We start from the raw sequence: 11,415 nt of genomic DNA, 5'->3' as shown, positions 1-11,415 counted from the left end.
TAATAATAATAATAATAATAATAATAATAATAATAATAATAAGTGTCAAGTTATCTCTTACATGTCCCCATATTTTTACCTGAGGAGGAACCCTCCATTAATTCATGTTTCATGTGGCAACTCTAGTGAGAGCTAATAGGACAAAATGGTAGATGTGGGCTCACCTTGTTCAGAAAAGTTGTTTCTTCATTTGGTTTAACATATCTACACATCATTCTTCACATTAATACTTTCCATAGCAGTTCACAATGATTACACAACTTGAATAATATCATCAAATAATACAACTTGAAACAAAATGACTTTCCAAGTTAACTGTGGTTCATTCATGGTTCATGCCATGCAACTGCATTAGTTGACTAGTGTAGAGCCACTTACACTTCCCACATTTTGCATATGTGCCTTCTCTTAATATGTTCAGTTCAAGGACCAGAGCTGTCACAGGAACAAACACATATCAGGATTTAGAGTTGTTGTTTCTCCTCCTCTGCAGCCCCATATATATCTTGCTCTACCTGTGCCACACCCACTACCTGCTTCAAAAACCAGAGCACCAACAGAGCTATGGTCATGGGTTCTTGCTGCCCTACCCTCTCCTTCAGGCAAGAAAAGGTGCTGAGGCTGTACTGCCTTCTGCCTTCCAAGTAACTGAATAGTATTACACTCATGATTATAATTCACATCTTGGATCACACCTGTAGTGGAGTCTCCTTCCTTAGAGGTCTTTAAACAGAGGCTGGATGGCCATGTGTCAGGGATGTTTTGATTGAAATTTCCTGCATGGCAGGGGGTTGGACTGGATGGCCCTTGCGGTCTCTTCCAACTATGATTCTATGATTCTATGCTTGCGTCTTTCCTATGCAGACTCCTGTCTCCTGAGAGAGAAAAGCAGTTGAAATGAAAATCAGCTTCTCCTTCTACCTGTGGCAAAACATGGGAACCTTTGACATTGATCCACATTGACAGCCATGGCTCTATCCTATGTAAACCTTGGGTCTGCAGTTCAGGTAGGGATATTTGGAATTCTCAAACAGTGAACTCCTCTTATACCTCATCAAGTTATGATCTTCTAGATTCCATAGGATGTTGTCATTGGAGTTCATGCAGGATCATAGTGCTATAAATGTGTAGTGTTCAAGGCCCAAGGCCAGGTTGGAGACCACCAGCAGCCAGTCAATCTACTGTTGTGGGAGAAACAAATCTACTCTTTATTTTACTTTCATGCCTTCTTCAGTTTTCCCAAGTGGTATGGCAGGTCTACTGATGCAGAGCCTCTGAAGAGATAGGTCCACTGTAATAAAAGATCCCATTTAATTCAAGAGCAGTTGTGGGATGAATGGTAGCAAAATTAACAGTGGATTTTAAACCCCTGCAGAAGATCCAGTAGACATAATGTCATATTTGACAGCTCCTAAGTAGTGAGGAGGATCATCTTCATCCTTGCCATCACCCAGTTTGAGCAAAGAGTGAGCAGACCCATTCGCAGGAAGATTTAGCCAAGATCCAGTAAAGAGCTTATAAAGTATAAGGTTATGCTAGCATAGGAGTGTTAATTTTCTATGCCCTCACAGTTACAATTTTGGTCTGAGAAAAACTTGGATTCATCTGAGGCTGGTATACATGATGCAAAATGAACAAAAGGTATGTGATTTTCCCTTATGTATGATTTATTCTGGTTTTGTTTGCCACGTAAGTGTTTCTCTGAATTTGCCATATATATGCAACTATAGGTCAAAAATTTTATGCTCAGAAATTGACCCTAAAACCCTAGATTGATTTTTATACAGGTCAAATATTGCAGTAATTTAATCCTATTTTCATATACTATTTTTGTATGTTTTTAACTGTATGGTGTTTTTTAATGTTGTAAGCCACCCTGAGTCTCAGCCTTGGGAGAAGGGCGGGATATAAATAATAATAATAATAATAATAATAATAATAATAATAATAATATAGAATTCCTGACCATTTTGGTCATGGAGACATATAAGCAGAGCTTCCTCTTCAATTTGCTTTTTTTTACAATTTGGGGCACTTGAACACTGCCTTTCCATAGTATATCCAAGAGAGCTTGGAGTCGAAAGTAGTTCTACCTAGAGATATAGTACCAGACATTATAACTCACCAGTGGTATCAAGAGGATGACATGTCAGTGGGTTGGTGAATCTGCTTTGAGTTTTAGTCTGAATTGTAAAGGAGCTATCCAAGGTCCTGAACTCTATTTCCAGAATAGTTTCAACGCTTTAGATAGCTCCTTTATGGTTCAGAGTAAATTTACAATGGATCCACCATCCTACAACATAGACAGCACCAGCCATCACTACAACCCATGTGGAGTGGGGATGAATGGAAAACTTAGCATCCACATCAGCATTGTCTTCTTGAGACACATAGCAATATCAATAGCAAGTACTTTTTATACTGTTTACTGACGTACTAAGCAGTTTACAAAGTGTAAACTAATTACTCCCAACAAGCTGGGTACTCATTTTAGCAACCTACAGAAAGATGCCAGGCTGAGTTGATCTGGAGTCCCTGGCTGGTATTGTGATTTGTATATGAGTGGCTGCAATACAGGCATTTAACCACTGCACCATCTGGGCACAGAAGAAAACCTGAAGTTTTCTTCTAGTATGAAGAACCATGGATGACTCAAAAGGATGACTGCTTAACTGACGTCATAGTTGATATAGTTTTTAAAGCTAAAATTTCCACATGTTTGTCAGGGTTTCTACTTCTTGCTCAAAACATCTTTGGGATGTAAAACTGATGAGGAAAGAAAGTAGCAAAAACAGGCATCCTCTCCTTCTAACAGTGACAGTCACTTTTGTGTATTAAATTGTTAGGTTGAAATGTACAAAACTCTCTTGAGAAATTTCGCTAGTGTTATTCAAAACTCCTTTGGCTCACTGTGAAATTCCTCAGATGTTTCATTCCCTTTGAATTTCACTTTAGGCAAAATCCAATAACAACCCAGGAGTGTTCATAAGCAAGCTAAGAAATTTCACATGTTTTACTGAAGCTTTTTCAGACGCCTGGAAATCCTACAGAGCTTTGTGTGTGGTGAGAGAAAGATGAGGGAGAGAAAGAAAGGGCTAGAGATTAACTTTTTTGCCTTAAAGAAATTTTCAGAGGCAATTGTGTAATTATCTTATATGATAATTGCATCTCCTGCCTTCTGTGTCTTCAGAAAGGCACCTATATTGAAGATTTGGCAATAAACAAATGCATTTTAATGTAATCAATCCATAAATCAATTAAAAACCAGGTCATTAATCAACTGAACATCTTTAATTTGCTAGCAACCCTAAGGCAGACCAAAGGAATACAGATGTACAGATTTCTGAAGTAACTGCTTTTGGCTTCTTAATAACATTCTCCCTAGATGCATGGTTTGTTTTTTTTAAGTTAAAGCGAGAAAGAATAAAACATACAGTCCCTTTAGAAAAAAGGACAATATGCTGAGGAGAGTGATATCTTAGGAAAGGAGAGGAGACCAAATTGGACAGGAGTGTCTAGACATAAAGACCGGAGCCCTGAGGTGACATTCATAAAAGTAAATGGCTACATGTAAAGATCCAGCCACTACAATACCATGAAAGAAAGAATAGTACCTGCTTTTACACCTCACCTATGACCTTCTGTTCCCTTATAGCTTTTTATTGGGGAGGGGGGAGATAAATCTATGAGTGCACATGCTTTCCTGTCTTTTTTCTTTCAGAATTCTCAGGTATTTTCAGGTATTCAGTCTGGGAGGTAATGCTGGATTTGGGCCTTAGAGATATGGGCCCAGATTTTGGTTCAGTAGGGATTGAGTATTTGGTCTTGGTCCTAAAGTCATTCACACAACACTGAGTTCTAACTATTGTCTGAAGTACACAAAGTCTCATACATTTTAATCCGGGATGGGTAACCTCTAAGGGGTCCAATCCATCAGGATGTATCTCCAACTGACAAGAACAGCCCTAAAAAACAAGGCTTCTCGTTTTTAAAAGAAAGGCGTATAGGAAACGTGTCTTTTTTGAAGATGAAATTACTATGGTTAGATATATCTTTGCCACATTTCTGTGCTATTGTCCAAGACTGTCATGGGTTTGTTATTAGACTGCATCATACCACAGAGGCGGGCCCTACCATTAGGCAAAGTGACATTGTCACCTCAAGCAGCAGATGTTGTCAGGACAGTATTAGAAGAACGAGATGTTATGTTACATGGGCAAGCCTAAAGCCACTATGCTAGCCTACTGCTTTCAAATGTGGTGCAGGATGGTGTCCTAGGATCAAGACTGAAGTAAGGTTCATGTCCTAGTCCAGCTTGTTTTTGTGCATGGAATAAAAGAAAGTCTCTATCTCATTCTTTGCTGCAGGCATCAAAATACCTAGATCCAGGCTGTGAATCCATGCAGTCCATTGAGATCAACAGGCCTGTTACTCCAATGTCTAGCTCTCTGCACAACTCCTCTGTGTCGATATCAATGGGATATTTAAAGCACATACCTGTGAGGGCACTCCAGTGCAGGAAATTGCCATTTGGTAAGTTCAGTATGGTGGAGCTCAAGAACACGTATATGTGGTAGAGTGATCAAGACTGGAATCTGCATAATCCCTGTACTGATACAAGTCATGGCGAATGATAGACCTGGTGCTTATACATGAACAGAAATCCAGGTACACGCCTCTCCAACACAGATGCTCTTTTGTCTAAGCACATTTGCACTGATAGTCCAGCCATTCTCAACTTCCTTGTATTTTCTTCCTTTCTGAGATACTTTCAAATCCTGAGAACTGCCCCAGGATATGTTTCAGCTTATAAATATGCCTGCCAAAACACCTCCCAATTCAGTATTGTTTGAGGTCAGACAGACACTCTATCCATACCTCACCTGATTCTTCACCATAAACTGGCCATGCTACTTTCCTGAGGCATCAGTGCAAATAAGCCATTCTACATCTCACTATATTTTCTCTATTGGAGCTACAGTTCTGGAACCAGAATAGTATTACCCTTTGCAAACTCTTTTAGATTGCTAGTTGCTTTCACCTTTATATCATTAGTTCCTGAATATGTGCATGAGTGATGAATGGTTATTTGCTTTGCCTATAAATGAAATCATGTTGAACTTGTTCTTGAGTGTTGTGTTTCTCAGAACCATTATACATAGGCTTGATCCCTGCTTTATTTGTCTGAGCCCTCTCAGCTGTTGTCATTTGAGCTAATAAAATTCCTCTGTTTAAATATTAACTGTGGTTGCCTTCTGGGGACCCTTGCATTTTGGTTAACAGGCCCATGGAACAGGCTATAAGTGGAGACATTGGATACATAGCAACTATGCCCTTTCCCTTTTCCAGAGCTCTATAGAATCTCTAAGAAGGCTAGCATGTGCTGTTTGTCCTAAATCCAAAGATGTCCTATCTCCTGGCACATAGACTAGTTACATTGTTTTGATCCCTAGACATAAAGCAGAATTTTTCAACTAATAGACTGCTGAATTAATGTTCTACATTTTAAATAAATCCATTTGAAAGGCCACATTGTACTGCAGAACTATCTTCTTCCTAATAATAAAAGAGTTATCTGATAAGATTTTCTCCCATATTCCTTCATGTTCTCTCCTTACCTTGGTCCTGAATCCACTGGGTTTGATAGATATCTTTCTGTCTGATTGGCATTGTGTGTCTCTGTGTGTGCACATCCATGAATGCTTCTCAGAGCAAACAAACTAAGGAAGGCAACCTTGCCTTTCTTCTCACTTACTCAGTGCTCTGGGCATGAGCTTCGAATCTCATACATCATTATTCCCAGCCTGCCACAGTGATTCCACAAAGTCAACTCAGATCCTTAATACAAAGAGAAGTGGAAGCAAACGAGGGGTTGTTGTGACTGCTGTTTCCATGGCTTGGCACTTTTGTGTACATGATTTCCCTCCTTTTAAAAAATACTGGCATAACATAAACTGTCTGCCCTCCCTTTGAAAAGACATTTCTACTGGCCTGATCACCAACAGAAGCAAGATTAATATGTGATTCAAACTCTGTGACTTATAAGACCTGAGGTTTTTGTCCATTGGCCAATTTGTTTTTTTAAAAAAATAAAAATTATCTCCTGTTCTTTTTTGGAGTTTTGTGTTGTCTTCCCCGCTTAGGAATTGATCACATCTACAGAGGCTCCAGTAATACTTTGGATGCAGAAACATCCATAACTTTTAGCCAACTTCTTTCGCCTCCATACATGCCCATGTTATGCATGGAAAAAGCTTGTTACTTTCTTAGAAATGGAAGATACTAATATCTGCAGACCTGGCATCCATTGGAACCACAATAATGAATATTTGGTTTACACATTGGAAGCTGAAAGATCATGGATCATTTTCTCTCTGTCTCTCTGTCTCTCACTCTCCTCTCGCTGTCATCCTAAGGCATGCATTCATATTCATGTCTATTCAGAAGTAAGGCCTAGTGAGTTCAGTGGGATTTCTTTCTAGGTAAGTTGGGTAGAAAGTTGCCATCTAGATGCGTTTAACAGAACAATCAACAATGGCATTACCTGTTGTAACTACAGGTGAATAAATACTGTCCGTTCCAGTTTCAAATTTTGTTTTTTAAAAAACAACACTCCCAGATTCTTTCACTCACATTTAGGAAGATGTGTGCCCCATCTGATAAGCCTTACAAAAAATAAACAGAAGAAATTTCTCAAACTCAATAAATATGAACATTTTCGTTATAGAAAGGATTGTGTTGTACACATCACCCATGCAGATGTAAAAGGAGAGGTCCTTGCCAGAAAAAGAGGCAGCAATCCAAACTGAGCACCAGAAACATTAGGGGCAGGTGGCGAGAGAGGGAGTAGCTGGTTGGATGGCATAGCTAGCAGTGCTAGTTCTCATTGGTACCTTATGGAGGGCATAGCTGTGCTTAAGTATCAGATTTCCCCCCATACTATTTTGTTAGATGGCTCTCAGGAGATCCAGAATGTCCCTTGTGTGAGCAGCTGTAAGCAGGTGGACTGTAGATGTTTTGTGCCCCAATAGGAACCAAGCCAGAGATTTCAAGGCAGAATTTGGAGAACTAAGCATTCATTGCCAGAGCTTAGAAAATACTTTGGGTTGCAACTGCTAGAAATCCCAGACCAACATATCAATTCTAGCTAGGGGACTGTGAGAGTTGTATTGAAAACTAACTTTCCCAAATGCTCTGCAATTCTCTGTGTCAGGATGGACAAGTTTGTCAGTTTCACTTTCTTCAACATCTCATTTAAAAAAAAATCTTAAATTAATTTCATCACATTTATGAAGTGAACGGCAAAATTAGGAAAGTTCTTTTTTAAAAATGAACCAAATAAAAAATTCTAAACCACTACAGTTGTTGTCAATCAAGCATCCAAAATGTAAAGCAAGTATGCATGTGTGCACATATGCGCACGCATACACACAACACACACACTCACATAATTATTACAAAGAACCAAAGCTTTAATCTAGTCATCAAAGATTTGGTCTGAGCAAGATATTGCCATGCAAGGCTATAGGTATTTTTACCCCAAATAAGGGTGTTGCCCCCAAATAGGAATTATGATCTAAACCTTTCAAAGAATTCTAATCCTCCCGCAAAAAAATCTATCACAGCTGTTACTTAAAATTTCAGTTGATTATTTAGAAATATAATACAGGCATCCCCCCCCAAAAAAAATGGGCAGCCAAATTTACCATGAGAATAAGAATATCCCAAATAAAGTGTTCTAGGCATGAATGATTTCCACACTTAGCAATTCTAGATATTTGGGGACAAAAGGAACATTTCATTTGGTGGTACAGAATTCTTATCTAGAGGGCAATGTTCTCTCATTCCTCTCCCATAGCTATATCACTATTGCCAGACTAGCTTTGTTGAGGCCTCAATCCTTGGCCAATGCTTTTACTGTGAAGAGAGAGGTGGAAGACAGACATTTTCTGGCACTGTCAATCCAGCCTCTTCTATTACCATTCATTCGTTTTGACCACAAAAAGAAGTAACTGCCAGACAAAATCTTTTACTATCATACAGCATATCCTGAATGGCATTTCAGAATTGTACAGAGGAACAGGAGAGTCCTACAAGGTGGGGAAATCCCCCTCTGTTGCTCCACTGGACTCTATCACCTTTTGCCCACCGCAAGGGCAAGCTGAGTAATTGAAAGCAGCCATGTGTGGTGACTTTTTCAGCAAGGCAAGCAATGAAAAAGAAATTTTCTCAACATACACAGATGCTACCACCCAGAAGCGTGAGAACTACATGCACAAGTGATAATATATCCACACCCATCACCCCTCCTGTTCAACACACACAGAGAGATACAGACACACGCGCAAAACAGAACAGATAGAGTATGTATTTCAGAAATCCTACGAAGATGACCTTTTAATGCTGATCCAAGTCTTTAAAGCTCTGGGGCATAGCTCTTCTTTGGGGAAAAAAACTCACTACTATACAGTGGATTTTGTATTACACTACAGCAAATAATACCCAAAACTTCACATTATACTTGGCTTAGGTCATGGAACCAGAGATTAATGATGTCTTTAAGAAGGCTGTCAAGATGGATCTCTTCCAACAAGCCTTCCCAGATTAACTCACTTGATCTCATAGATGAGAATTATTGTGCAGAACACTCAAAAATGCCCCATCTTTTTATCATTGTCTTGATTGTTTGTCGTCTGATTGTCTGATTGTTTTAATTGGTAATTTTATGGTATGATGGGAGGGATGGAATAAGGGGATATATTTTTACAATGTATGATGTATTTTATATTGTATTTTATTCTGACTGTAAGCTGCCTCGATCTGGTGAGAGAGGTGGGGTAAAAATGTTATTATTATTATTATTATTATTATTACCAAAACCAAACATCTTCATTTTGAAGAACACTTTAAATTTCAGTGAGTGACCAAACAGCTTGTCTACAAAAAGTTTCACTAAAATACTAACCATGATTACCTGGAGGCAACTCCTATGAGTTTCATAGCCTGCAGTACTATTCCTAGTTATGTGGGAGCATGGCTCCCTTGATTCAACAGAGATTCTTTTCAAATAGATGCAGGCATAGGATTGTACCAACTAGTAAACTCAAGATGAAGTCTTTGCTAAAGGTTTTCATGGGTGGCACAAGAAGAGGAGGACAGGTACAGCTGGGCAAAATGAGATTGCCCCTCAAATAGGAAATCTAGACAACCAAACTAATGGCAGGGGCAAATCATGCCCTTATCCTCTTGTGCCTGTAACAGCAGCCTGATATACAAATGTCAGCCAAATGAACTCTTTAAGTGAGAAGGTAAATGTCACAACTTATTAATGACAGTAGCTAGAGTTGCTCATAAAAACACAGAACCAGTGACCAAGAAGAAAGTTGCTAACTCTGTCAATGACAGAATCCTCAAATACTGACTCTCCAGATGTTTGAGTGTTCAGCTCCCAAGTGTCCTGGACAATATGGTCAATGCTTGGGAATTCTGGGAGTAAAACTGCCAAACATTTGAAGGATCAAATCTTGATAACCAATGGTAAAGGACTGGTGACACGAACCATTGCCAGAACCACCATGCCATCACTATAACTCTCTGAGATTGCTTCTGATGGCAGCTAAGTGTATAGTAGGAGCTCTCTGGGTTGCCATATTTCACTGTGGGGCTGCCAGTAGTGTTTCCTAATCTATATAATGGTTATATGAATAGCCCTCAGTCATATTCCCTCCCCTGTGAAGAGCCAACATTTCACTTCCATCAGGATCTTAAAGCATCTCAGCTCTACAAACATGATTTGAAAGAGGCAAATTCATATCTGTCAGGCATCGTACTCAGGTTTCCAAGGAAACAAACACATTGTGCAAGGGGTAACAAAGATCCCAGGAATGTAAGAATGAGCTCAAGAAAATCTTGAGCAGAGTCCCTGGATTACCATCTTGCTCACCGATGAGGAATATAAATTAGGAACCTTATAGCTTTCTAATGGGTCTATAACTGGGATCCATTTGCCACCAGCCCATGTGGCTGAAAGCAACAAACATTGTGAAGAAACTTGTGTTGATAAAGATATGCAGTCAAGCACCATATTACACACTGGGACAGGGAGCAGGAAAATAGGCAGAGCATAATGGCACCATCAGCACATAAGAGCAGTCCCTAACCAGTTCTATCCTGGAAAATATTACATTAGCCCAGGATGTATTTAAAGCTGCATTATAATAAAATAAGATTCCTTGGTATTTCCCCTGTCTTTAAAGAAAACAAAACAAAAAGAAATAACTCAGTCTCAATGGAAGGCAGGTGAGAGGTGAGAGTGCAAAACTGCTATTTTATTTGTTTAACAGCAAACCTCTGAGCAGATATGACTAAAGGTAGACATACCTACAGGCTTTGCTCTTTTTCTGCTTTCCATTTATTCAATTGAAAACACAGTTCATCTCAAATTTTCAGAATTTTTAGATCTTTACTTCACTGCATGTCAAATGATGAGACTTTTTAAAGAATAATTGCAAAAAAGGGAGAGGCACACATCTCTTCATAAGACATTTTTATCATATTTTGCCTAATATACACATTTTTGCAAGCTATATTCCTATTTCCTTATTCTTTAATATAATTAGCACGCTCTTGCCCTTGACATATTCATTTTTATACACAGATTTTTGACTGAACTCTAAAACTTTAGAAACTTTAGAGAAGTGTGAATTTCTAAGGGTAACTTGAAATTCTGTTCATCAATTGGATTGGAAGTGCAAAATTAGGTATGTTTGCATTAAAATATGAACTAAATGAATTTCTCTCCTGTTCCTACTGATGTATTTCCAATCCATGTACCAATCCTGTACCAATACTTACAAATCCATGTACCAATACTTCACCAACTAGCTTTGTTTTTGTTATTCCATACAGGCAACCCAAACAGGTTTATCAAATCCCAGAAAATCACTAGAAATGTGTGGTATATTATTTTTGATCTGGTGAGTCAGAGATATTGTCAATCTATTTTAGAAGAATCTGTGGAAATACTAACCATACTGCAAGAAGGAATCTAGAATGTCAGTTCACACACAAAGACTAACGTAACATTTATGTTGGTGGGATTTGTTTTTAATTTGGAGGGGGGATGTTGGCATACATCTGTGACCATATCTATACATTAAAATAATTGCCCAAGTCTTAGGCCAAACCACACCAGCAAATCGATTTGTTCATTTGCAAGGAAGTGTTTTATTTGAACAGGTCTTTCGTGCATTCTGTTCAAATTAATTGTTAGATTTGTGGTTCTAGTTTTAATTGGTTGAGTAATTATTTCTCAGTCATGTGGATTTTTAAAAGGTTATTTTTGTACTATCAGAAAGCATCTCCAATTATTATTATTATTATTATTATTATTATTATTATTATTATTATTATTAT

The sequence above is a fragment of the Sceloporus undulatus genome, chromosome 3 (assembly GCF_019175285.1).
Source record: "Sceloporus undulatus isolate JIND9_A2432 ecotype Alabama chromosome 3, SceUnd_v1.1, whole genome shotgun sequence".
NCBI lineage: Eukaryota > Metazoa > Chordata > Lepidosauria > Squamata > Phrynosomatidae > Sceloporus > Sceloporus undulatus.
Note: the sequence above shows the minus strand (reverse complement) of the source record.